This window comes from Malurus melanocephalus, unplaced genomic scaffold (assembly GCF_030028575.1).
Source record: "Malurus melanocephalus ecotype Western Australia unplaced genomic scaffold, MMel_1.1 scaffold_234, whole genome shotgun sequence".
NCBI classification, from domain to species: domain Eukaryota; kingdom Metazoa; phylum Chordata; class Aves; order Passeriformes; family Maluridae; genus Malurus; species Malurus melanocephalus.
The window spans coordinates 542527-564201 of NW_026623466.1; the positions used below are offsets into that span (position 1 = coordinate 542527).

Sequence of the window (21675 nt, forward strand, 5' to 3'; positions counted from 1 at the left end):
TCACAAAGGCATGGAGKGATGGGGTGAGCAGGAATGGCTTTAAACTGAAAGARGATAGGTTTGGYCTAGATGTTCAAAACAAATTCTTTGCTGTGAGGGCGRTGAGACACTGGAACAGGCTGACCAAAGAAGTTATGGATGCCCCAATCCTTGGCAGTGTGCAAGGCCAGGTTGGTTGGATGGGGCTTTGAGCAACCTGCTCTAGAGGAAGGTGTCCCTGCTCATGGCATGCAGTTGGAACTAGGTGATCCTGAAGGTCCCTTCCAACTGAAACTATTCTATGATTCTATGATCTGAAGGAAAAGAAAGAAATCTCTGTCTTTTTAAAAATTAAAAAAACCCCAAAACTTTAATTGCTTATACAATAACCCTCTATTTTATCATGCTATCAGACCTGTGGCCTGGCATTGTCGTCTGCTTGTATGGCCCTATCAGGCAGCGAGAAAACTAATGTATTAAACACTCAGGAGAAATAGTGCAAAATCACAAAAAAAAAAGTAGAGATTCAGGGGTTACAAGTCTCTGAAATAATTTTGAGTTCGTTCTTAAAATACTATTAAACTGTCAGACTGAGCATGTCCCTTTGATTTCAGTATTTCTTGTGTTTTTAAAATCTAACCAAAAAGCATTAGCATTCTACTGCTGTATACTTACAGTATAAAGTATAAATGAGAGCAGTAAGTAACTCTCAGATGTGATGGTCTTTCCTTTAGATGCCTGATATTCTATACTGTTAAGTGCTGCCTGAAGACTGATGAAAACTATATAGGTTGATTTACAGCCAATTTGGAGGTAAAAAAAAAAAGTGCATGTAATGCTTTCATTTCCTTCTCCTATTCTAATTCTTTTTTTTTTCATACCCAAGCTGGAGTCCAGAAAAATGCAAGTTTTGCAGATATGTTTATCGATCTTTGCATTGTGATTTAGTACTGTGCATCATCTGGTACTTACTTGTACATCTTAAAAACSCAGTAAAGGAAGATGTGGAGCCCATGTTCTAAAATAAGTATATGTTGTAAGCATGCTATTAAATTGTAGTTTCTTCATTTTCTAGATTTTTCCATTTCCTTTCCTGGAGTTTTAATTCCTCTGGGGCATATCATAAAGTCCTGACTCAGACAGAACTACTTTTCTACATTGTTTAGGCTGAAAACTGCATGTGGCAGTTAGTATCTGCAATACAAGTATTTTCTTATCATTWAGGTCAGCAAAGTTAAACTGTTTTTTGGCATACTAGCTATTGAATAAAACAGTATTAAGGTCACCAGTCCTTTTCTGGCAAGGATTTTCTTAAAAATCCAGTGATGGCTCCAGATTAGTAGTCACAGTATTTATACAGATTTTATGAATGATGGCTCACATGCACTCAATTTTTGGTACTGTTTATGTTTTAAAAAAAAACAATGAAAGCCACCTCAGTCTTTCACAGAGGTTTCCAGATTCTCATCAGTTCTGTTCAGACAATCACACTCTTTGGAAGTCAGATTTTAATTTATTATTTTCATTTTTGCCATTTTTCCTTTGCATTTCCCCTTGTGTTTACCTTTCCCTCCATATTTATGCCTTTATCTCAGGGTGTTGGGCTGTGGGCCTACTCTAGTGTTCGGGAAGTAAGCTAGGAGAGTGTTCAGCATTTGATTGTCACCATGCCATGTGACATTTCACATCTTTTTTTTGTAATTATAATTTCAATGGTCCCGTCAATACTGATGAAATTTATAACATGCCAGGAGGGCGCTCTCAGATTAAGCTGTTTTCTTGTGTATTAAAGCRCTGTCATGGTACATTAACCCTGAGACACCAACGAAATGGACTGAGACTTYAACACAAATTTAATGACGTAGAGCTGGAATTCAGTGCCCTTTCTCCTAGGAGAGCTACTTTATTACTCCACAAGTAGTTTCAGTTCGTTCGTGGGACTACTTGTAAGATGCACTCACTGTGATTAAGGAGGTCAGAATCTGTCCCTATTGACAAAAGACTACTTTGACACTTTAGATTTCCTTTGTGCCGCTTTTGCTTTGACTAGTGAGYACTTCATCAGGTGAGTCATCCCCTTTCACTGGGACTAAAGCTTGCACAGCTTGATCTATTTGGATTTATGGGCATACCCCATCAGGCTACACCATTGAAGTGAAGGACGCTGCCCTGAAATAAAGAGGTATTCACTGTGAGCAAGTAATATTAGACTGGGGCTAGAAACACACTGAGTGTGTTGGCAAAGGAGACGATTCCTCTGAAGTGATCTGAGCTGGATAATATTCTGTAGGACTAATAACCCAGAGGRGAAGATTTGTTGATTAAATGTATAAGGGACTTTGGCCTTAAAATCCCATTGTATAGACAGCCCTAAGCACAGCCCTCAGTAAGGCACTGAGGAGCAGAAAAAGGTAGGGYTTCAAGCCTCCCTTCTATCCTGCACTTCCTTGGGGATGTGCATTTTGCCTGCTTGGTGAGCAGGCAGTTCAGGCTCTGCATCTTGAATGCTCAAARCCATGAAGAGTGGGTCAGCCAAGTAGGTTATGGCTACCAAACACACAGGGTTGATTGTCCTGCTTCTCCTGCMCTGCTTATCTTTCCTGCTGGTCCATGCTCCTTCTGTGAGCTAGCTAAATTCTGTAATTTGGCAAAAAACCACAGCCAACCTTTCATTTCTTTCTTTTATTGTCTGATAGAGAAGGCTGATAGGACTTCTGCAGARGCCTCACTAAGTGGACAGCAAACACAACTGGCAGAATTGCACAGCTAGGAGCAGGGAACAGGGGCTGGAAATCAGGCCTTTGTAAATGGGACTGGTCACCACCACTAACGTGCCCGTGGTGGCAGAGTGGACCTATTTAAGTCATAGTCTGTTGTGAAACCTCATCTTTCAGGTGTCAGTAGACTTCACTGTGAATCCTCTAAGTTGATCTTAACAACTTCCCTGCATGGCCTTGCAGGGAGGTCCAATTTGGGATTGTTTCAGCTCAAGAAGAGGAGGCTCAGGGGGAACCTTATTGCTCTCTACAACTGCCTGAAATCAGGTTGTGGTGAGGTGGAGGCCGATCTCTTCTGCTGTGCCTTCAGTGAGAGGACCAGAGGAAATTGACTTAAGATGAGACAGGGTAGATTTAGATTAGATATAAAAAATAATTTTCACTGTTTGTGTGGTCAGGCACTGGAATTGGTTGCCCAGGGAGATGGTGGAGTCACCATCCCTGGAGGTGTCTAAGAGGTGTGTGGAGCTGGCACTGGGTGATGTGGTTCAGTGGTTTAGGGGTCACAGGGATAGTGCCAGGTGAGCATTTAGACGGGATGATCTTGTAGGACTCTTTCAACCTTGATGATTCAATGATTCAATTGGGTCAATTTCTGTCAATTTCTGTCAATTTCTGTCAATTTTGCCACAAAAAACCAGAAATTGAATTGGGGAAGAAAACTATCACCTTTCTCAGGCAACAATGACAGCATTGAATGCTAACAGTATCAGAATAACTATGCAAGATTACACTATTAAATTGAAATAGTTTAATTTTAAATTAAAATTCTGTGTATCTTTCTAAGAAGGTTCACATTTTTTTAAAAGGGAAAGAAAAGGAAAACTCAGGAAACTACAGGCCAGTCAGTCTCACTATGCTAAGGCACATGGAAAGTAAGGAGGTGACTGGTGACAGCCAACATGGCTTCACTAAAGGCAAATTGTGCCTAATAAATTTGGTRGTCTTCTACAACAGTGGTGCAGTAGTGGTGGACAAGGCAAAAGCAACTGACATCATCTACCTGGGCTTGTGCAAAGCATTTGACACTGTCCCGCACAATGTCCTTGTCCCTACACCAGATCAACGTGGATTTGATGGATCAATCTCTCAGTGGGTAAGGAACTGGTCAACAGCTCGATGACCAAGTGGACAAGTAGCATTCCTTGGGGGTCAATATTGGGACCAGTGCTGTTCAACATCTTGGCTGGTGACACGGGCAGTGGCACCCTCAGTAAGTCTGCCAACACCACCAAGCTGTGTGATGCRTTTTGACACGTTGGAGGGAAGGGATGCCATCCACAGGGATCTGGACAGGTTTGAAAGGTGAGTCTGTKTGAACCTCATGAATTTCAACAAGGCCACGTACAAGKTCCTGCACCAGGGCAATCCCAAATGCAAACAGGGCAGAAAATGAATTAAGAGCACCTCTGAGGAGAACATGCACTTACAGCCCTGAAAGCCAACCACATCCTAGGCTGCACCAACAGAAGTGTGACAACCAGGTCAAAGAAGGTAATTATGTCCCACCACTCTTCTCTGGAATATTGAATTCAGCTCTGGAATCCCCAACAGAACAAGAMCATGGACCTGCTGAAGTGAGTTCACAGGAAAAAAACCAAAAAATAAAATAATCAATCTTATGTCTTGTCAAGTCTTCCTTTCATCTCACACCATGAACCACAGAAATGCTGGAGTTTTCCCTTCAGATTTTGATCACTGCATTACCATGACAACAATGCATTTATTGTAGCCATTATAGGTGAACTTCAGATGGTAACTGTATCTCTCAAAAGTCCATGGGGCAGCCTTTGGTCACCAAATATCAAGACAAATGAAAGAATTACTCTCTCCTGAAGAGCTATACAACAGGTATTCACTTTCAATTCTTTCAGCCGGGTCCACTGCCTTTCATCAGTTTAAATCTGACTATTTTAATTATATGGAAAACGAGGTCAAACTTTTATTCACCACTTTGCTTTGCTTTTTTTGCTGACTGAAATGTGTAATCTGGCAAGTTAATGCATCAATCTGACAGGATGTGGCGTATGGGCATCACAAAGGTTTTTATTCTTACTGTTTACATTATTCTACTTTTCAGAGTTTTCCAGCTTTGCACAGCAGAAGGAAAATGTGCAAAGCTTTGTTCTTAAAGTGCTCACAACCAAAGAATGTTATTTTTCATACAAGCATACATATAGGCTTGGAGTGCAAAAATAAATGATAGAAACAAGACCTATTACTCTCCTGAAGACATTGATGCATGAGGGTAATCAAGTCACTTCAACAATAAAAATAACTTCAAACTTAAGCACAAGTTTAAACACCTTGTTTAAAGGTATAATACAAAATAGCACATGCAATTCTAGCTCAGCAAACAAGATTACAGCAATTTCCTTAAAATCTGTGTTTCCTTAGCTTAAGGAGCATCCAAACAGACCAAGAAAGTCCTTTTACACAAGGTTTTGTAGACAAATTACAAGTATACATTTAGAGTTTCATTAATGTCTGTCAATCTGCTTCTAAAAGATCTAATTAGAAGATCAAAAAACTAATTAGACAGTCTGTTTGATCTCGAGAGTTTGGTTACACACTGACAATTTTGAAATAATTTGTATCAGAAAGACCTGTTAAAGCTTATATAATTCTGAACTTGGAACAACTGRTATTTTCTGAGATACAAAAATTGTACACAGTTCTTCAAAATGAAAAGGATATCACTAAGGTATTTATAAAAATTAGTAGTTATKAGTAAGAAAAAATCTTTATTAATCTATTAAACCAGATAAAATATATAACTTATAATCTCAAGAAGATGATTTAATCACAACAAAACCAATGTCATAGCAGCAGAAACACCTGAAAACAAACAAAAAAGTGCAGGAAATACAGATTTTATATAGGGCTAGCCTCATTGGAGYTCCCTCAGCTCTTGCCTTTTCTAGGGAGCGGTCTGGGGACAGCGCCTGCCAGGAAGCCTTGCCTGGTTCTTCCAGTTTCAAGAATCTTTCTTGGTAATACAGAACATTTCCATGATTAAACCACTTAGGYTGAAATTCTGCAGTCTGGTGTCTGCCTGGGAATTTTAATTATTCCTATTTTCAGCCAAAAGAGTTAAGAAGTAGAGATGATATATTCATGATTAAAGTTAGTCTTTGCTTTGCAGGTGTGTGTGCTCTTCGCAACAAGAATATCCTCATTTAAAAATCTAACTGGATTTGCCAACATTTAATAAAACTGAATCTTTTACCCTTCTACATGGGGAGTTAATGTTGTCATTTCAGAATGGGTTTGGGCCAGGCTAAGCTAGCATTGCTGGAACAAAAGTGGCCATATCCTTTCCCTGCCCATCCCAGCTTATGCCAGTAGTTGTGAAGTGAGTTAATGAACTGATTGTGAACTGCCAGAGAATTARGCTGACATAAAGTGACCAGCAACAACAAAATTAAAAAAATATTTGATCATAGTGTGATTACTAAGCTGTTAAGTACTGCATAATAATGAATATACAGGAAGGGAGTAAATCAAAATTACACAGGCAGACWTAATTATACTATTTCCTAATTTTTGAGTGCTCAACTTTGCATCCGTAGCAGTTAGCATTCAAGGCAGTGTCTGTGAGTGTGTGACTTTGCTAGATCTTGCAAAAAATAGAAAACCTCAATATTTGGCATTGTTGTGACATTTCCAAAATATCAGCAGCCTTCCACTCACTTCAGCTAACAAGCTGTGTCAGCTGGAGTGGTCACAGGGTGTAGGTAGGGACAATAGGCTGCAGTAAGAGGTAGGGATAAGATGCTCTGAGAGAGAAGAGGAACACCAAGTTTACCAGYACTGGGGTGCCCTCCCAGATGCCCACATGGGCCAGCTTTTCTTCCCTGTCCTCCCTGACCATCAGCTTGATGCTTCCTTCTGTACCTCAGACTGTTCCTCACTCCAGTTCCACACTTCAGGATGAGCATGTGCTCATCTCTACTTCCAGCTGACCAAGTCCCAGGTACTTCCAAAGAAATTTTGAGCACCACCCCCCATTTTCCAACCCCACTTTCAGCCTTTTCTCAGCTCGAAGACCCTTCTCTACCTCTTACCACCAGTGGCATGGTGAGACAGGGAATGGGGGCTGCARTCAGTTCATCACATCTTTCTGCCACTGCTTCCTCCTCAGGGAGAAGAGACCCTCCCCTGGGAAACAGTTCTTTAGTAACCACTCCAGCATAGGTCCCTTTTCCACAGGATGCAGTCCTTCTAGAACAGACTGCTCCAGTCTGGGTCCCCTGCGGGCTCACAGGTCCTGCCAGCAAATGCTCCACCGTGGGCTCCTCTCTCCATGGGTCCTGCCAGGAGCCTGTTCCTGTGTGGGCTTCCCATGTGGTCACAGCCTTCTMTGGGCATTCACCTGCTGTGACACGGGGTCCTCCAGGGGCTAAAGGTGGATCTCTGCTCCCTGTGGACCTCCATGTGCTACAGGGSCACAGCTGCCTCACCATGGCCTTTAGCACAGGCTACAGGGGCATCTCAGCTCCTGGAGCACTTTCTCCTCCTCCTTCTTCTCTGCCCTTGGTGTTTGCAAAATTGTTTCTCTCATTTACTTTCACTCTCCTCTTTTTTGGCTGCAATTACTACTGCCCATAACTGGTTTTTTCCTTCTTACATGTATTATCCCAAAATCATTATTTTACCATCATTGCTGACTGGCTTGGCATTGGCCAGCAGGAGCTCTGTCYTGGAGCTGGATGGCATTGGCTCTGTCAGACAGACATCAGGGAACGATTCTAGCAATTTCTCAGAAAATACACACCTATAGCCCTCCCTTCACCACAACTTCACCATGCAAATTCAGTACAATGGCTTAAAGCAGTCTTGCAGCCATGGCTTTAGCCAAAATGGATAAGATTGGAGGAAGCAATGGGAAATTAAAATTTTCTCAAATGGAAAAATAGGAGCAGTGCTGCCTGAGTTCATGTCGGAAATATCTTCTGACTCCCAGTTATTGCTTTGTTCTTTAAGACAATTGTTTGCAAGAGGTGTCATGCTTTGGCAGAGTTAGAGGAGATTCACATCAGATAAATTTCTCCAAAAGAAACCTGCAGACTAGCAAAGAAACAAGATTAGGAGGAAACATCTAAAAATTTATTAACTCCAGAATAAATTCTAGAAAAAAAGGCCAGCCTGACATGAGACACTTCCTATGCTATAATCCCTGAAAACAATGTGACTTCCACTGTAGTCATGCTCCTGGTCAAAGTGCAAGAAGAAATGCAACAAATAATGCTATCCATCAATTGAGGTTTTGGAACCCATTATYCATATTCTATTAAGGTGTAGTCTGTATTTCAAATTTTGGGGSGCACTGTCACCAAGAAATGTGGAAGAACCTTCAATGAACCATATGTTGGAAATATCTTTCTGCCAACTGTATTACATTCCCTGGCATTTTTTTTCGCTGGGATAGCTCATTCTACTCAGGGAAAGAGTTTAGTTTTGCCAGTAGAGTAACTGCATACAACTCRCATCTGTTAGAGAAAATTACCACTTTTCCCTTACACGGGCTACTGTCAGCAAAGACCTTTAAGAGCAGACAAGATCTGGTTTTCCAAAACAACCTTCCCGCAGAACCATTTCTGAGCTCTCTCTGCAGTGCCTTTCTCTTTCCTTCTCTGTGTTGCGAAACATTAATCTAGAYTCATAATTCAGATCCTCAAAAGAAGCGAAAAAGGTTACATCAGTGCCTGAGTCAGTTCAAGTTTTGCACGCAAAACTGTGAACAAACATTTTTCATGAATGAAGTAGCTAGAAAGAGCCAAAAGGTTTGGGTAYGTGTTCACTGCTGACAAATGCTTAATAAATTTCAGAAGCCTTCTGTGGCTGATGCGATGTGAGAAACCCTCAGAGGACTTTGCACACAGCACCGCCTTCACATAYAGATAGCCAAAAGTGTTCTGCAAAAGAACACTGTCCTCTTCYTGGGGTGCCAGATGGGTGAATCTTAAAACTGACAAACATGAGGCTGCAAAGCAACCAAAGAAATACTAATTATAAACCTACTTGCCAYCATCCAAGTCGTATGCAGAGTAATTCAAAATAAGGAGAAACAGAAGAACAAATTGGTAGACAAAAGCAGAAAGTTCAGGCTTGTTCCTCTTCTTGAGAGCATATACAGACAAAAAGCTGCCTCCCAGAAGAACAAGGTCCCTTTGTAGCATGCTGATTTTCAGACAGTACATCCTACTTCACAGCTGCCGTGCTACCGCAGTGACTGCTCCCTTTCCATCCAACCCATCCTCGCTGCTCYACACATGAGTCAGACTAGAGACCTATTCAGCCCCTAAATATGTGCTTAAGYCTTTCCATATTCAGGAAAGAAACTCAGATGAAGCTCTCAGTAATGAAAAGCATGTGCTTAAGTGTTTACCTGAATAAACCTGCTTTGCTGAATTTGTGGTAAAATGTCAAGCACATGTCAGGCAAAGTCAGGGTCTTCCGCAGCACTCCTGTTTGCAGAGCCTCTGCCATGAAAAGCACTGTGTCCCAAAGGGGGAAAAAGTTTTCCTGGAGAGCAGCCCAGAATGAAAGGAGCCATCAGATCAAAGATAAGTCTTACCTCCCCCGCTACACCCCTCACTTCCCCAAACAACAGATCAAGGCAGAGGAGGATTACAAAAAAGGAAAAAAATAGATTCTTTTTCCAACAGAAAAATAAGAGGTTCCCCCAACTCCCTTGGTTTCTCCAAGCAATGCAGCTAGGAGCAGGCTGTTGATTGCCTGTTAGCTTGTAAGACCACAAGATGTGAAGTCATACAGTGCCGGTGTCAAGTAATTTATTGGCATCTTTCGCCTCCAAGCCACTTCACAGCTTGGCAGCATGCAGGAGGGTGTTCAAACTGACCACAGCAGGCTGACCTTTCTGCTTCCACACACAGAATGGTATCCAGCCCCCATGATTCAAGAAGCCATGGATACTTTTGTTTGTTGGCCATTATTCATTAGATTTGGGAGACTGAGCTGTTTAAGCTCAAACTTCTTGGAGTGAAGAAAAAAACGTTGCACATTTTACATTATCTCTTGCAAATATGAAAGCTTGCTGCAATCTTCAAACACAATATTTATGAATTGGTCTTTCAGCCAAATCCACTTTTGCATAAGGATACACAGCTGCTGGTACCCAAAAGTATGATAGTTCCCAAATATATCTTTGCCATTTTTAAAATCATTCTAGAGGCTTGAAAATAATATTTCTTTCATTGTAAGTGAAATCTCTAGTTCTTATGTTTCAAAGACAGTCTGAAATTAGCTGGGTTTTGTTTGTGTTTGTTTGTTTGTGCACAAGAATAATTGATCAAATCAGCACAAGCATAACTGATTATACACTCCAACAAAACTATTGAGGAATTCAACAGCAAAACTAGCAGTATTGTGAAGAGCCATACCCATTTTTTATGCTTACATCTCCTATATGGAATCCCCTCCTAATTATACAGTAGCAAATTTGAAATGTGTCATCACCTCCCACCACTGGATATCATAGATTTTGAATGAATGTAACCTGCATTTTTCAACACTGTTAAAGAAATTCTTTTAAGATGTCTTTTTAAACTTTTGCACTAAAGGGAAAAATTTGCATAGAGGAATATTTAAATACTCACAACTTACAAAGAATGTCAGCCCTCTTTCATTAACCAGAGCAATGACTCTCTAATAGTTTCACACTAAGAAAAAAACATGGTGAGAAAAAAAAATGCAGAGAAATATGCCAAGTCTCTAACACCAATTAGGACTTTGAAAGTACATAATGTAGACTGGTCAAATRAAATGTGAAATTCAAAGTTAAAAACTGAACTTACATCCTTCAGTCCTCTGAAAAATAATCTATTTTTAATGGAAATAGAAAAGCTGTCTTTATCAAATTTCTCATTCAGTTGACAACAATAAATCTATTGTTCAGATGTGGTTGAAATGGGTCTTTGGAAGAGGAGTGTTTTAAGAAAATCAAATAGAAATTGCTCCAAAGAAGAAATGCATCTTTAACTGTCATTACTTTTTATATGTAGCCTGCAGTTTTTGTTTCATTTTAGGTTTGCCAGAGTTACAGGCAATTGGACACCATGAAAAATTATTTGTTATCATTCCAGTAAGAGAAAATGTGTTTGCTTGTTTAAGGGAAAATAAGTGAATTTAGTGTTATGTCATTTACTTTAAGAAGTATGTCTGCAGGGATCCAGATGCTCTGAAACAGTAAGCTGACAACTTTAGTTTGGAATGCTACACTATACATTAAGGAGCCATACACCTACTATTTATTTCATRAGCATGAATTAGGTCTTCTGAAAAAGAACACAAGTTTCAGTCAGACTTGCAAGAAAATAACAATACTTGGCACTCTCAAAATGCTTTCCASCTGAAAAATGCAAACAATTAAGAGGTAGCAGGGGGGAACTGACACATTGTGTGGGACCCTAAAGGAGCCAGGACATCCAGAGAGAGCTCCAAAGCCATCAGGTGTTGCACAGCTGGAAGCAAAGTGACAAGGTACTGCCTGATGTATCCTAAACAAAGAGGTGGATCAATGCACAAGAAAGTCCTTACTGTAGCTCTTCTTTCTGTCAATGGTATATTTAGCACCTCAGAGCCCCCTACTTCATTCCCCCCTCTGATACCTGGTTATGACTGGCACTCAGAATCGATCACACCCTACAATACTCTGTAAAGCTGCCCTAGTTTATGCATCAGAGAAGTGATGCACAAAAAGCATTATGTATGCGGCCTAAGCTCATAACATTGCACAGTAGAAGAATTATGAATAAAACCCATTTCTTTGGAGATTTCCAGTTTTGTCACCCTCAACAAAACCCCTTTTACACAGACTTCAAAATCCACAAGTATTTTTTTCTGACTGCAATACTATGCCAAATATTTATTTTATCAGCCCAAAACTCAATTTACTGCTGAAACCCTACATCAGTACTTCAGAGGAAATTCTATGATTCTACCCAGAAGAAGAGGAGGGATTACTAAGATGAATATTGTGCAAATAAATCTCTGCCTGGATCACCAGTCTTACAAACTGCTGCTTTGCTCTAAGGCAAGCACCTTAAAATAAGCACCTGTACATAGAAGGGGTCTAAACGAAAATTCCTGTAAACATGCAGGATGTGTATCAACTTTCTGCAGTGCTRTAGTCAGTGAAGGTGAGAATAACASACTGAAAGTGTGAGACAGTAAGAGGAGAGAAGAAAGGAGGAGAGGGCAAGGTGGAAAGTAGAAGGTCCTAAGACCTGACAGAAGTAAAAAGAAAAAAGATCCTAGTAAAGGAAGCTAAAGATTCAAAACCAGAAATATAAAAGAATGAGAGGGAACAGTCAGAATACAAGGTGAGATAAAATTTTTAAATTAAATTTAAAAGAAATCAAACTCAGAGAGTGAGAAAGTTGGACCTCTCAGAAACTCAAGTCAGTAATTGTCAGCCAAACTCTCCTTAATTTCAGTGGGAGTTTTGCCTTAATGAGGACAGGAGGAAAGGCACCAAATGCAGCTTCATTCCTTATACTTAAATAACAGCAAGACAGAGCACGATATTCTGTTGTTGAAAAATATGATGCATTTTTGAAGATATATGGATATTAGAAGCCAGGCAGTATAAATGTAATTGCTACAACGAGCTGAGTTACATCAGAGTGCATCAGCTGACAATAAGGTCCTTTKTGATGGAAAGAAAGAAAAAAGATGAAAAAAATGACTGCTGCCAAACAATCTAATCTACAAACAATCAAATTAAAGGCCMAGAATTATTCCAGCAAAGTTTCCATTGACTTCAATGACAGCCCAGAAACAAGAAAGATTCTTCAGTCCTTCTTACAAAAATACATAAATACAGGAGTGACTGTGACCTATTTATTTTTCATCAGTTTTGCTCTTGCTGAAATTGTTGGAAATGCACCCAGCTGATTTACAGAACTATTGTTTGATTAGGCTGTTTATGTGAAACTATCTTTCCCCAATATTGTATTATTATATTGAAAAGAAAGCATAAAATAAGTAGATTGGAGAATAAAATATTCTTYACATCTTGGTAGCCAAAGATAAAGCAAGCTATAACAACTCCTTGTTTATCTGATGAACAGGATGAAGATTTTGCCTAAGTAAGTAGTGACCTTAGTGGTCCATGCAGAAATCACACAGCTGTTTTCCCCTCTATAAATCATAAACTAAAGGAAYTCTGACTGGAAGTGTAACTGGAATGAGTGTACGTCTAACACAACACCTCCAATTTAAAARCTTTTCCCATTTTAGATGTCAAAACCAGGAACAGACAAAATGCCACAAGTAAAATCCATAGAATTACCAATAAAAACACCAATGCAGATATTTTCTACGAGAGCTAGAAATAACAGAGAAATATCCTGTCTCTAGTCATCTGGTCATGTTCCACAAAGTATTTATTATTGACTAGATTTTGCAAGCATACCATTCTTACGCATAAYATGGGAAAGATGTCAATTCTGCCATGAAGTATTAATGAGAGGTGTCCCACCCAAACCAATAAGTCTAGGACATGCTCAAAATCAGATTTATTCAGCCACTGACTCAATCAGATAACCAGTAATGTTCASGTTTTGCATGGTTATATCCACCTGTTGATTTAGAGATTACAGGTGGAAGCTGCCTTATTAAAATTGTTCTCCAACTTAAAAATTTGACACACCTAACAGAGGGAATAGAGAGGAAAACAGTCTGGTCTGCTCATCAATGATAAAAAGATAATAAATAATCAAACTCTATTATGATTGTTAGCAGGGCGAATATTATGCTTAAGAAATTCATTGCCATCTGCAAGCCTGTTAAGGTTGATTACCATTTTCTTGTGCTGGTTTTCTTCCCAATGGTTGAGCTGTATTGTCTGTTTTTAAAGGAAAAAAACCCCAAAGCTGTTTGAATAATAAATTGTTTATCCCTTGATAGAACAAACCATAGTGAYGAACTTTAAGAATGGTTACCAAATTAGAAATGAGAATGAAAAACGAGTACTTTCCTGTTCAAGGCCTTGTTTTTAATGTRTTTTTATTTTTAACTAGATGGAGTGCTGATTACAGAAAATTCAAGGCTACCCAGACATCACACTGCTCAATTGACTGGAAAGTTTGATGACTTCTCCACAAAGTGAGGTCTGTGCATGAAAGTAAATCAGTATCACTGGTCCCAGATAACTCAGAGGGGGGAGGAGGGGAAAAGGTTAATATTGCTYATTAAATAACATTAAATGAGATCAAACAAGATGTGCAGGATTCAGGAGGGCTCTTGGAGCTCCGGTTGTTTCCCCAGGCTGCTTATGCAACCTTGTTTGCGCAGGCAGTGCAAGGGCCTGCCATTTTATTACATAAGGTAGCCCAAAAATATACAGCTCGGCAGTTGTGAGCTCCATTAAGTGCTGCATTGGAGTTTCTGTATCAGTTAGCATCTGGAAATTTTAAGAACMGATCAGAAGGACTTAGGACATTGCTGAGTTTAGGATTGGTGCTTGTTTTAATAGCAATAGACCTCATCCAAAAGCCAGTAAAATACCATCAGTGTGAGCTGTGTTTGAATACATTATGCTTTGACCATTTCTTAAGTGAACAGTAACACAGCCTTTGGTTTAGCACAGCCGTGGTAAATGCAATCCACAGCTTTAAAATCTGCCTTTCAGATGATTAAGCGAATTGTCTGGTTTAGTAAACAGCAGTCAACACAAYATTTTTGTTTTAACCAGTGCTTAAACGTAGTGGATAGCTTAAGAAATTTAATTCTCAGCCCTCTCAGTTCAGAATGAAAAAGCCTGGTCGCGTAGAAACAGATAAAACCCTAACTTACAGCAACACCACATCGGGGAAGATGACCACCTTGGTTTACATCCTCTCCCTGACACCGGGCAGTGGAGAAGGCTGGGGAAGCCTGTGTCAGTGGGGCAGGCATGTAGCAATATTACAGTCTCCCAGTGGGAACTTCTTCAGCCAGGCATTGTATCTTGGTATTCAATGCCTTCTTCTGGGATTGCTTCCCTGAATGAACTGCTTCCTGAGCCTGCTTGAACCCAAGAGGATAACCCTCACCATGACTGCACATAACAGGACACCAGAGAATGCGCKCAAGCACTGCACCCTGCTTTTTGGGATACAGTTCTGGATCATGCCTTAGCTTTTCTTTGGAGCACTTCATCTAGCTCCTCCCAACCAGGTCTTTGCGTGGCAGATGTGCTGTAACGGGGCCAGCCCTTACAGTGAAGGTACAAGCCACCAGTAGTGGCCTTGGGAACCGAGGGGACCCGATGCTGGCTCATTTCATTTTGCAGAGCAGACAGAGGGACACCACCCAGCCCAGCACCCCCTCGCAGCCATGACCTGCTGAGGAGCACAGGGCAAACCAGCAGTGGTATTTCTTCAGGATACTCACAAGCTTCCAAACCATGCAGCTCAAAACTTCCTAAGCCAGAGGCAGTGGTTTTAAATTTAATAGCCCTTGATGGATTTCTCTTCCATGAACTCATCCAGTCACCTCATTAGCTGATGTAACCTCTTGGCATCCACATCCTGTGGTGAGGAGCTCAGCAGTCTGACCACGCCATGTGAAGAACCATCTCCTTTTGTTTCCATTCCTGCAACTGCCTGCTTCACCCAGCTCTCTGCTGCTGTTGCTGTGATCAGTCATTTCTGATTTGCCTTCTCCATACTTTGCTTAATTTTACAGRTTTTTATTGCATCACTTTATCAGCATTGTCAGTCCTCAGACAGGAGTCTGTTTCCCTGATCTCTTTGCAATGTCCCTACGAAACTTCTCCCTCACCATTATACACCTCTGAGGTGGGGGAATCAACAGCACAGGATACTGAAGATATTGCACACCATAGCTTCTACACTGAAATAAGGAGGAGTCTTTTTTATTATTTTCCATCCCTTAAAAAATAGTCTTAGTGTTCTATTTCCCATTGGTTTTTAACTCACATATGCACATTGCATTGTTGGTTTTGTTTTTTTTTTCTGAGTTGTCCATGGAAGATTTTATCTAAGCTTCTGCATCTTCAGCTACCTGTAGCAAATAATTTCTATGATTATAGATATAGTCACTTCTATTTATTTTCGACCTGACACGCATACTACATTTATCTCATATGAAGATACTCAAAGAGAAAGGGTAATTGAAATGTCCCAGTAGATGACACTCTATCATGCCAGCACCTCTTGTACACCTTGAAATGAGAGGTTTCATACCTGAATGTCCAAATTTCAATTCTGATCTCAAATATATATAYACATCCTCTAGATTTTTTCCCATATCATCATTTCACTTGTCTAGAAATCTTCTGTTTTATGCAGATCCCTAAGAACAGTAGTAAAACAGCTGAAAAACACCTTCTGTCATAATCAGGCCAGCAGAAGACCAGCTGTTTCACAGACTTGTGCCCAAGCAGGAGGTTAGATAACCACCCTGTTCCCACCGTTTACATGGTCATTTTTGGGGTATCTTGGTGCTCAAGGCATGCTACCTGTCACACAGATATAGGAGAAAGACAGGACATTGCCTCAAAGTGCTTGTAGGTAAAGGAGAGGACAAGAAACAGCAGACAGATAGAGTACCACAATACTGGTATTACWGTATGGCAATACTATTTCCTAGTGATAAAGGTCAAAGTTCACCAGTGACCTAACTTTTGTGAGAGCTTTATTTTTCTAAAGTCACAGGTGGATTTTCAGACTGGAGCAGGAGTAAAATTAGCACTGGAGATGCATAAGACTATTCCTCTCAAATATGGCAGGCAGCCTGCAATAAACACTGATTTCTGCCATGGTCCTTGGATAAAGGAACAGAAGTGTCTTTACCAAAGTGTAATTAAAAACAACATTTTGGTTGGATAGAGTTGTGCTTCATGGTTTGCCTTCAGGGGGAAGAGACACAGGAAGAGAAGCATGAAAACCAGTACTTATCCCTCTATCCCSAAAACGTACATCGAATTTATGTGGACGAGGCCAAGAAAGCCATTCCCCTAAATCCCTCAATCTAATCTGCCAACATCCTTGAGCCAACAGGAGACAAATGCAAGGAGCAGAGAATGAACCACATCTGCAGCTTCTCAGCTCCTTATTTGGAGCATGAGCCTATATGACCCAYATCCCTTTTCACTCCCTTGTCTTTCCTACCTTGCAACTCTTGTATTTCTGAATTCAGCTGGCAATATACTGTTATATATATATATTCTCTACCCATAGCATGTCACAATGGCTTTAGCCCCTCCCCAAAAAACTATGCAATACCAAATGCAGCAATGCATAAACAAATCCACCACCATCTATGCGTTCTCCTTAAATGCTATTACATGATGTTTCCTTTTCAAACTTCAGTAGTCAGATTCATAAAATCAGTCTATCAGCTGATGCTGATTACCAAATGAATTAAATTAGCTAAAATACAAATACTTGCATTGCCTCAGCCTTTTTCAATAAGTTTTATTAAGATCGAGGATCAATAGCTAAGCCAAATCCAGAAAAATTATTTTTTTAATACTAACAGTGATCCCTCTAGAGAATCTGCAACTCAAGTGCACCTGCCCTCAAAGCCTAGACACAAAACTATAAACACAAATKGAAGTTACTTAAGTTCATTTAAGACAGAAAGAAAAGCAATTAAATGAATATAAAATACAATTGAATACAAAGTGTATTTGACTATTATTTTTAACTGTATGACATTTACCAGTCCAGGAGAGAGGCAAAGAAGCAGAGGTAGGGGCTGAAAAACACAGCAGGCACTGTGGGGACAAAAATGAGTAGGATGAAAAAATAATAGTACCATGCCCCGATTATTGAAAGACTGGAAACCATTGCTTTTGGAGGCTCAGTTCTCCTGTCTCTGTACACTACAAGTCTCAACTTCCTTCTTCCCACAATTCYTTCTCTTGGTCTGGGTTTACCACCTCTATCTACAGTTCCCTGCACCTTGTTCCTAAGCTTTGCAATCTATGACCCCACAAATCCTTTGTCTCTACTCTCTGCTCTTCAATTTCTCCATTGAACTAGTACTTCTCAGTTCTAGTCCCACTATTTTTTTGTCACCATGCAAGTAAACTAAGCAGTTTCCTCCTCCTTCTCCACCCTTCCATGTCATCATCAAGCACACTCTGACACAGAAGAAACAGTTGAGAAAGTCTTCAGTTCTCCCTACTTWTGTGCCCACTGCAGAAGCAACACCTTGGAAGAGTAGCTGCAGGGSAAAGTCCACTCAGCCCTTCAGTCACCAGTTGGAGTGCTCTCATTCTTCCCAGGAAGAGGAGCAGTTTATCAGCTCCTAACAGTGCTGTAATGTTCAGCATGCCTTGTGCTGAGAGCACCTTCAGCGAATGCAATGGTCAAGTCYTCAAAATTTCTCAGAAATAACCAAACCATTTAATCTGAAACTTCYCAAAGACAGTCTGTTCTTCATCAGACACTCAACCTGGAATATCTCAGCCTAGGCTTAAGCTTAGCAAATACGTAAGCACCTGACAGCAGAGCACTGTGCTCAAAAGCCATAAGTAATTTTTACTGTGGACAACCTTGCTGCCTGGGATAAAATAACAACTACTTCAAGGGCTTTCGCATGCTTCAGGGTAGAGATTTGGGAAAAAAATCATAATTCTGCAAAGTATAGTCTGTGGGTTCAACCCTGCAAATGTGCAGGGAGGCACCTTTATCTGTGAGTGAAAAAAAATTTTAGGCAAGCCTACTGTCTCCAGGCTGTGGTGCAGGGCACAGAAGTGCTGCCAGCTTGGRGAATCACCCTGATGTCACATACCTGGTTCTGAAAAACCTTCATTTTCATATCTTCTGTGAAATAGTGCAGTTTGGCAATTACATTCTCCAAATACTCCAGGCCATYTCTGCAGAGCAACCCTGTGTCCATATTCATCTACTGAAATGTATGCAGGATTGGGCTCTCCACCAGCTGACAGATCTCAGAATCAGACGTGGATCARTGGATGAGCGGGCTTCGTCTGGACACTGAACTCTAATTATTTAGTATCACCAAACAAACTAAACCCACAGCTTAGTGCATTAACATCTCACACTGGGTAAATGAGGTAATTTTCCACTTCAAGAGGCAACCACTTGTTGAACTAAATGCTCAGGTTGGCTGTGCCCATTCGAGTGATCCGTACAGCCCTTCTGGAGATTTAGCGCCATGAAAAGATCTAAGTTCCTCTGCTGGCTGTAACGCTTATAACCGCTAATTATTTCTGAGTCACTTGAGTGAAAGTAAGCTGCCATCCTGTACACAGTTAAAGAGTACGGAGCAAAGTTTCTGGATGAGCGTGCTCGTTAATTGCCAAATCAGGCTAGTGACCATAGAGGAAAACACCACGGCGCAACTCTGTGAATSCGGTGCTGCCGTTCAGCCGTACATTGAACGTTTACCCCGTTCCATGCACGGAAGGAAACACGCGGGAGTCCTGCGCAGGGCTGCTGCAGCAGCACGGCTCTCCCAGCACACGACACTACCTCCGCTCCCCCCGGGCGCTTTCGCCCATTCAAAAACACCACTGGTCCTACTGGAAGTTTTCCTTGACCAGACACCGCCCGGTCGCATCGCAGACCCTGCTCCAGTATAGCCTCTGCGAATCCCCAAAGTCGGAAAACGTCCAACCAACACCAAAACAAAACGAGATGGGGAAGAGGASTGCTTAGGGGGCAACTTATTTTTCCCATCGGAGGGGCCCGCCCAGYCGGACCCCGCCATCCCGGCCGGGACAGAAACGCCGCACGTACCGTGCACCCCACGGAAACTTTCCCGCGGCAGGGTCSATGCCACCCCGCACCACCGGGCGCGTCCGTCACCCCCGCGGAGCGTCGGGCAGCGGGGAGCTGACCCCGGCCGCCGCCACGGGGGTCACGCGTGGCCGAGCATCCCGCGCGGGTGCCCCGGGCGAGTGGCCCCGGGCGGGTGTCGCGGGTGGGCGCCCCGCGGGGCGGAGGCAGGGTCGGGGCCGCACGGCCGCGCGTTACCTGGGGTGCCGGTGCTGCGGGAGCGCGGCGGGGAAGCCCCAGCCGCCGCCGCCACCGCCGCCGCTACTGCTGCTGCTGCTGTCCGCGGTGGCCACCTGGGCGCGGGAACTGCCGCCGGTGCTGGTGCCGGTGCCGCCGAGCTGGATGCCGCCGCTTTTCCGGTGCCTGCCGGTGCCGCTGCGGCAGCGGCCGCCGCTGCTCCAGCCGCGCAGGAGGCCGGCCTCGGGAGCCGGCAAACTCTTCCTCGCCGACGAGGAGCCGGGGACGCTGCCCGCCTCCTGCCTGCCGCCGGTGCCGGTGCCGGTGCCCTGTCTCATGGTGCGCGGGGCCGCCGCATGCCGCGCTGCCGCCGCCCCGGGCGCCGCGGGACCCACGCGCGCCGGGGCCAGGGGCTCCGCCGGCACCGGGAGGCCGCCGGGAGCCCGGGCTGCTGCGGGGGGGTGCGGAGGCCGGGGGCCGGGGGGGCTGCTGGCTGGGGCTCCCGCTGGGGCATTAAGTTGGACGCGCGGCCGGGAGAGGCAGGGCGGGCGCGGGGGCTGCGGGGCCGATAGTTCTCCGCGAAGTTGGAGCCCGGCGGGCGAGGCGGGGGCATCCTCTCCGCCGGCCCTTCATCGCCGCTCGCCGCCGCCTCCCCTCGCCTGCCCCCGCCGCCGGGCCACCGCCCCGCGCCCTCAGCCGGCGGCGCTGCGGGGGCGCGCCCCGAGCCCCGCGCCCATGGGCGCAGCCGCGGCCCCGGCGGCAGAGGAGCTCCCGCGCCGGCTTCCTCCGCCGCTCGCTCGCCTTCTCCGGCAGGGAGCGGGGGAAACTTGAGGGGGGGGGGAAGGGCCGGGGGGAGCCCAAACGCGAGGCTGGCGCTCGAAATGGGTCAGGGAGGGGAAAAGGGACCCCGGCGCTAGTGCCCCCTTCTCCGGAGTGGGCGTCGGGAGGGCCTGGCTGGGGCGGTGGGTTGCGAGAGGGCTGCGGAGGAGCTCTCCCGCCCCGGCTCCCTGTGCACAAGTGCAGGGAATGTTCCACTGACCTACATATTTTTCCAAACATACGTGACCTTTTTTTTTTCTCTCTCTCTCTCTCTCGTTCTGTGGGAGGAGACAGGCGAGGATCCAAGAAAAGGAGAAGCTGGAAAGAGAGCGAAAGGGGAAGCAGGGGAAAAGAAACCCTCAACCAAAGAGCCAGCCCCGCATCAAGGATGGTTTCACACCGCCGCCGCGAGCGAACCGCGGCGTGCCCACGTTTACATATGTCTGTAGCGACATCCCCGCTCTGCACCGGCGGCCGCCCCGCTCCTGACCCCAGGAGCCCCCGCCGGTGCTGCCGGGCAGGACTGCGCCCGGTGCCCGGGTGATCCGGCGGGACCCCAGCACGGCTCCGTTCGGCGAGCTGGGGACGCCCTCCCCACTCGGCCCCCGGCTCGGGAGGGTGATCCCGCGCCCTCTCCGTGCCCGCTGTCCCRGCGRTGGTGGCGGCGAGAGCCGGGCAGGAGCGGGACACGGCACCGCGCTGCCCCGGGGCAGGCTCACGGCCTCGTCGGGCACAGGCAGGAGCTCCCGATCTGGTTATGCAACGGCGTACAGGCAACTGGAGCAAAACCTTGACAGAGAGCGCTTTTTTTTTTTTTCCTTGTTTCAAAGTAGGTCATTCTTTTTATTCCCTATTTTGCCTTTTTTTTTTTNTTTTTTTTTTTTTTTTTTTTTTTTCTTTTTCCCTAATACTCGTCCTGCAAAGTGGCCAGTAAGAGAGAAGGCGGTGTGCTCAAGCCGAGTAGGAGCTGTCGATCGGAGCCTTGCTTTTGCCTAGACGGACATTCCTGCCGGCTGCTGGCGGCCGCTCCATCTGGGTCCGGGGTTGCCCTTCTTTCCCAAGGAAGGCACAAGTGGCCGAAGAGCCGGGGCAAGGGTCGGGCACAGCCCACGGCTCTCTCTCCCCGCCGCTCCCCGGCC

General features: G+C 43.9%; 1 protein-coding gene across 1 annotated transcript in view; it reads right to left on the reverse strand.

Moving 5' to 3' along the window:
* The window catches only part of NPAS2 (neuronal PAS domain protein 2), a 102111-nt gene extending 82090 nt beyond the window's left edge, over positions 1-20021 (reverse strand). The window contains exon 1 of the mRNA XM_057374847.1: positions 19739-20021. The gene's annotated coding sequence lies outside the window, so the exon portion shown is untranslated. The remainder of the gene's footprint in view (positions 1-19738) is intronic.
* Positions 20022-21675: the final 1654 nt, after the last annotated feature.